The sequence below is a fragment of the Eimeria tenella genome, genomic scaffold (assembly GCF_000499545.2).
Source record: "Eimeria tenella Houghton genomic scaffold, Eth_scaff327, whole genome shotgun sequence".
NCBI lineage: Eukaryota > Apicomplexa > Conoidasida > Eucoccidiorida > Eimeriidae > Eimeria > Eimeria tenella.
In genome coordinates this window covers 3,756-10,642 of record NW_013543102.1, presented here as the reverse complement: position 1 = coordinate 10,642, position 6,887 = coordinate 3,756, and positions in this window count along the sequence as shown.

The window sequence follows — 6,887 nt, the reverse complement described above, 5'->3', positions numbered from 1 at the left end:
CTGTTCGCTGCATAATAAATTACATTTACGGGTGAGGTTTTTGGGGTTTTGAGGGGGAAAAGACCAGATTTGTAAACCCTTAATGAGGGTTTGGAGTGCAAATGTGCATGCAAAGCTATAAAAGGCCAAAAGAGCACTAAAATAGGCTTTTAAACAAATTAATTGTCCAAAAAAGAACTTCTTTTGCTGCATTTTTGCATTCTTTTTCCTCTTTGTTTCTTTTTTTCATTATCGCTTTTTATTTTATTGTTTTATTTGGTTTGAAACTTTGAAATTCTTTTTCTTCTTTTTTTCTTTTTGAGACCTGCATGCAGGGCACTTGCAGCGCAGTGTACATACACCGCAGCGCAGTGTATGTACACCGCATGCATTTGCTGCGCATGCAAATTCGTTTGGTACATTTTGCATGCAAATTGTTTATTCTCTTTTTCGTAAGAGTAATATATATTTTTGTCTTTTGTATTGCATTATTCTGGGGCTTTTTAGCCACTCACTGCCTCCAAGTGCATGCAAACAGTTATAAAGATTCTACACTTTTGAATATTTCACCACCGCCTCGAAACCCTTTCTCGCCAAACCCTAAACCCTAAACCTTCTCCAAACCCTAAACCCTAAACCCTAACCTCTAAACACGTGGGCGCGTGGCCCCATACACTGTCGTGGCCTTTGTCGGGCTTCCCAGCCTAAACACTAAACCCTAAACCCTAAACCCTAATTTGTGGTTTGCGGGTGGCAGGCACAAGGAGGGTTTGCGTCGGGGGGACCCCGTGGCAGCAGTTGGGGTCTACTTCGAGGCGCTGCTGCTGCAGCTGCCGCGAGTTGCTGCAGAAGCTTTAAAACCTTTTTTAATTCCTTTAAATTTATTTTCCTTTTTGGAATTTACTTTTGCTGCTGAGGCCTTCGGGTGTACAGACATCCTCGCGGACTGCTGCCGAGTCCTCGCCGACTGCGCCTTCGCCGTTTTCTCCAGTCGGGTTTAATTTTTCATTTTTTGGATTCTTTTTGCTTCTTTTTGCTTCTTTTTAGTTCCTTTTTATTCCTTTTTGTTTGTTTTTTTTCTTTTTGATTTATTTGGTTTCTTTTTGTTTCTTTTTTGGCGTTTTTTGGTTCAGTTTTGGCTTTTTTCACCTTTTTTAGCTTCTTTCGCCGTCTTCTCTAATCCGGATTTAATATTTTTCATCTTTTCTTCTCTTTTTTGATTCTTTTTGACTCTTTTTCATCCTTTTTTGTTCTTTTTCACTTCTTGTATTTCTTTTTGTTTTTTTTAATTTATTTATTTCTCTTTTTTGATTTTTTTAATCCCCTTTTGGCTTTTTTCCATTTTGTTAGTCCCCTTGGCCTTTTTCTCCAGGTCGAAATAGCACTTTTATGCTTTTCTTTTTTTGATTCTTTTTAACTCCTTTTAATTCTTTTTAACCTCCTTTTGCTTCATTTATTTCATTTTATTTTATTTTATTTTATTTCCTCTTTGTTTTTTTTTTTAATTTCCTTCTTGATTTGTTTTATTTGTTTCCTTTTTTGACTCTTTTTGGCTTTCTTTGTCTTTTTCGCTCATTTCACTTTTTCGTTTTTTTATTTTTGTTTTGCTTTCACTCCTTTTGTTTATTTTATTTTTTGTTTTGTTTTGTTTTGTTTTGTTTTGTTTTGTTTTTTCGTTTTTTTTTGCTTTATCTTACTTTTATTTTATTTTATTTTATTTTATTTTATTTTATTTTACTTTGTTTTATTCCTTCTTGTTTTACTTTACTTTGTTTTATTGCATTTTGTTTTATTTCATCTTATTTTATTTCTTCTTTTCGCTTTTGGCATTTGTCTTTCATCAGGAATGAAACCTTTTTTGTTTTTCGATTACTTTTGTTTTTTGGTTCTTCTTAACTCTTTCAATTTTTTTGCTTTTTGTTTTTTTTATTTATTTTATTTATTTTATTTGCTTTATTTGCTTTGTTCATTTCATCTTTTGTATTAATTTTATTTATTTTGTCTACTTCGTTATTTTATTTCTGTTCATGGTTTTTTTGATTCTTTTTTTGCATTTTCCTATTTTATTTCTTTTTGTTTTAATTTGTCTCAATTTGTTTCCTTCTTGTTTCTTTTTGTTCTATTTATTTCATTCCATTTTATTTTTTTGTTTATTTTATTTTTTCTAATTTTATTTTATTTTTTAATTTTTGTTAATTTGTTTTTCTCTTTACTTTTTTCTGACTCTTGTTTTTATTTCATTTTTCTTTATCTTCCTTCGCTCTTTTCTGCAATCAAAAAATATTCCATTTCGTTCATTTTTAATTCTTTTTAATTTTCTTAAATTCACTTTTAATTGTTTTCAATTATTTTAAATTATGTTCAATTCTTTTTGAATTCTTTTTATTTGTTCATTTCCTTTTTGTTTTCCTTTTACTCCCTTTGTTTTATTTTGTTTTATTTTTATTTTTGTTTTATTTTTATTTTTATTTTTTTCCCAAAATAATTTGTGTCCCTCTGCCTCCCTCTTCAGCCCGAAATAGAGTCCTTTTCGCTCGTTTTTGAATTTTTTGTTTTTGGATTTTTAATTTTATTTTTGATCTTTTTTTGAATCTCTTTTATTCTTTTTTACTCTTTTTTATTCTTTTTTATTTCTTTTTATCCCTTTTTGATTCTTTTGAACTTTTCTGATCTCTTAAATCCCTTTTATTTCTCGCGTTTTTTCCTTTTTTTTAATTTTCATTTTTCTCCTTTTTGGCTTTTTTTGATTATTTGTCCCTTCGTCGTTTTCTACAATTAGAAATTAATTGTTTTTCTTCTTTAAATTCTTTTTGGCTTTTCGCAATTTCTTGTTTTTCTCTTTTCCTCCTGTTGTCCTTTTCTGTTTTTCTTTTCTTTTTTTGTTTTTGTTTTTTTGTCTTTTCTGTTTCTTTCAATTTTATCCTTTTTATTTCCCTCTTTGCTTTTTTCTTTTTTTTCTTTTTTAAATATATCTTCATTTTTGTTTCATTTTATTTTATTTGTTTTGTTGTTCTATTTTTATATCATTTCTTTCTTTTAATTCATCTTTATTTCATGTTATTCCGTTTTTATTTTACCTTTATTTTTATTTACCCTTTTTTATTTCATGTTATTTCCTTTTTTCATATTTATTTCGTATTTATTTTATTTTTATTTTAGAAGCATCTCTTTGATTCTTTTGATTGATACCGGTCTTTTTTTTTAATTTTAATCCACACTTTTTAATTCCTTTCTACTTCTATTTATTTATATTTCATTCATTCTTTTTTATTTTCGTTTATTTTTTTCTAATTTTACTATTTAGTCTCTGTGTGTTTTCTTTTTTATATTTCTTTTTTACTTCAACAGTTTTTCATTTTCAATTTTAGTTTTCTTTCTTTTTTTTCTCTATTGCTTCTTTCTGATATATCTTTTTTTTCTTTTTATTTCCTTTTTCTTTTTTTCTTTTCCTTTTTCTAGTTTCTTTTCAATTTCGATTTTTGCTTTGTGTTTGTTTGATTTGGCCTGTTTACATTTGCCTTTTTTTCTTTTTCGTTTTTCCTTTTTTATATTTCTTTTTGCATTCCTTGTGTTTATGTTTGTGCTTTTTATTTTTTCCACCCCTTATTCTGTTTTCCTTTTATCTTTTTATTTTGTGTTTTATATTTCTCTTTTCTTTTTTATCTGATTTTTATTGATTTTTACATTTGCTGCTGCTGCTGCTGCTGCTGCGGGTGTTTTCTAGGCGCGAAGTACATGCAGTTTGGCCCCAAGGCAATGGCCTTTCTGCTGCAGCACGTCCGCCCCAAACCCTAAACCCTAAACCCTAAACCCTAGGCGGTCGGGGCACCGGCACACTGCCTAAACCCTAAACCCTAAACCCTCAGGAACAGTGGAGCCGTGTGGTCTTCGGGGCCCGAAGCGGGCAGGGGCTCGGGGCTGAGGGTTTAGGGTTTAGGGTTTAGGGTTTGCGGGCTGCTGCGCAGGACAATCTGCAGCTGGATGAAACTCAAATTTATTTTGCTGCTGCTGCTTGGCTGCAGCAGCACGTCGAGACTTTCGCAGACATTGCAGACCCCGCCGCCCTCACCGCAGACGCGCAGGTAATTGGCTAGCTAGCTAGCTAGTTAGCTAGCTGGCTAATTGGCTAGCTAGCCAGCTAGCTAGCTGGCTAATTGGGTAGCTAGCTAGCTGGCTAGCTGGCTAGCTGGCTAGTTAGCTAAATGGCTAGGTGGCTGGCTGGCTAGCTGAATAGATATAAAGATATGGGGCTGAATATGTAGCTAGCCAGCTAGATGAATGGCTAGCTGGGGGGATAGATGGCTATCTAGCTAGCTAGCTGGTTAGCTAGCTATAGAGAGAGATAGCTAGCTGGTTAGCTAGCTAGCTAGAGGAATAGCTAGCTTGATAGATGGGGAGCTAGCTAGCTAGTTAGCTAGCTAGCTAGCTGCCTGTGTATCTAGCTTGCTGCCTTCACCATTGCTTCTGTTTCTGCTGCTGCTGCTGCTGCTGTTCTTTCTGCATTTGCTGCTGCTGCTATTATTCTTGCTGCATTTGCTGCTGCTGCTGCTATTCCTGCTCTATTTGCTGCTGCTGCTGCTGCCGCCGCTACTGCTTCTAGGAGAAATCGTTAGAGCAGCATATCTCTGCAGCAGCATTCGTTGCACTTGCTGCTGCTGCTGCTGCTGCTGCTGCTGCTGCTACAGGCAATATACCGGGGCATTCGTTTCTGCAGCATGTCTCCGCAGCAGCTGGAGAGGATCCGCGAGCCGGACTTGGAAAGCATTTTGCTGAGTGCATGTTTTCGAAAGTTCTCCCACTCCGAGTTCAGATCTAGAGTCTTCTTTTGGAAAGTGTGCATGCATAATTGCATGCATGCATAATTGCATGCATGCATAATTGCATGCATGCATGCATGCATAATTGCATGCATGCATAATTGCATGCATGCATGCATGCATAATTGCATGCATGCATAATTGCATGCATGCATGCATGCATGCATGCATAATTGCATGCATGCATGCATGCATGCATAATTGCATGCATAATTGCATGCATAATTGCATACATGCATGCATGCATGCATACATGCATAATTGCATGCATACTTAATTGCATAATTGCATGCATAGTTGCATGCATGCATGTGCATGCACAAGTGCATGCATGCACGCATCATAAGTACATGCACAAATGCATGCATGAGTGCATGCATAAATACATGCATGCGTGCATGCATAAGTGCATGCATAAGTGCATGTATGCATAAATGCATGCATAAGTGAATGCCTGCGTAAATGCATGCACAAGTCCATGCGTCGATGCATGCATTTATGTGTGTAAAAGCGCATGCATGAATGCATGCAAATGGGGGTTGATGTGTGAATATATATTTAAATCTGTTGCGCGTTTTCTTGCTGTTTCTTTTATTTTCTTTATTTGCAATTAAATTCTATTTCAATTGAATTAATTGTTTCTTTTGTTTGCTTTTATTCGAAGGAAAACAGCGAATATGAAACTTCAGGAGGAGGCTCTTTATTCCCGTCGGAAGTGACTCGGGTTTGCATGCGCAGCAGCAGCAGCAGCAGCAGCAGCTGCTGCAGCAGTGGCTGGGCCTGGACTTTGGGCTCCCCCAGGTATATAAATGAAGCTCTTTTTGCTGCAGAAGTTATAAAAACAAAAAAAGGAAATTTCAGAATTGGCATCGCCACAGATGACCCCAACGGTCCCGGCAGTAGGTTCAGGTGTCTGTACACCTCAGACTGCACTGCGCGACATTTTTCTGCCGTTTTCTTTCTCTTTATTTCGACTCCAAAACACATTTATATTCTTGTTTTTTATTCGTATTTATTTATATTTATTTATCTTTATTTATATTTATTGTTTGCGAGAAGTGAAATGCAAATAAGTTCGAGATGCGCGTAAGCGCCTTCGAAGTACGCTGTACGTACACCTGAAACATGTGCATGTCTCACGATAAAAGCAAAAATGAAGTTTGTCTTTTACCCCTTTTATTACTTTTTGAAAGTTTCTTTCTTTTGAGTTTCTAAAAGCTTCTTTATTTGAAAAGCTTCCACTTTTAAAGTTTTTAAAAGCTTGCGCCTCTCAGCTGTACGTACACCTCAGGTTTGGTCTGCTACTTCGACCCCGAAATTAAAGCCTTCGTCACCGCCAACATCGGCACAGACCCCCTGTAAGAACAGCAGCAGCAGCAGCAGCAGCAGCAGCAGCAGCACAAACAGTAGATGGAGCAGCAGGAGTTCGATTAGATAATAAATATTCAACCAAATAAAAGCCACTGCCAATAATACTAAACGTAAATATTATAGGTACAACCTCAATCAAGTAATGAATGCAATTAAATTAATTAAATGAAGTCAAATTAAATAAAATTAATTAATTTAATTATTTGTTTTTCTCGTTTTCGCAGAGCTGCTTCCTACAGAGCAGCGCAGCAGCCCTGCTGCTGCTGCTGGCCCCGCAGCATCCGCAAAGGAGACATTTTGCTGCTGCGGCTTTCTGTCTCCATTTCTGCGCTGCAAATTACTTTACTTGTGCTGCAGTCCAGCTTGAAAGCTTCCTTTTTGCTGCCGCACAGAGTCCCCGTCGTAAGCAGCAGCAGCAGCAGCAGCAGCAGATGCAGCAGCAGCAGCAGTTGCAGCAGCAGATGCAGCAGCACTGGTAGTAGCTGCTCTGCAGCAGCAGCTGCTGCTGCTCCTGCAGAAACGTACCTGCAGTAGTAGCAGATGCAACACTACTGGCAGCAGCAGCACTACCAGCAGCAGCAGCAGCAGCAGCAGCAGCTTTGGTATTTATCTTGTTCGGCGAGCTCTTGTTGCATTGCTTCTTTTTCATTTCGAGACTCATTAAATTCAAACATTCTTTGTCCTGCTGCTGTGTTGCTGCTGCTGCTTCTGTGCTGCTGC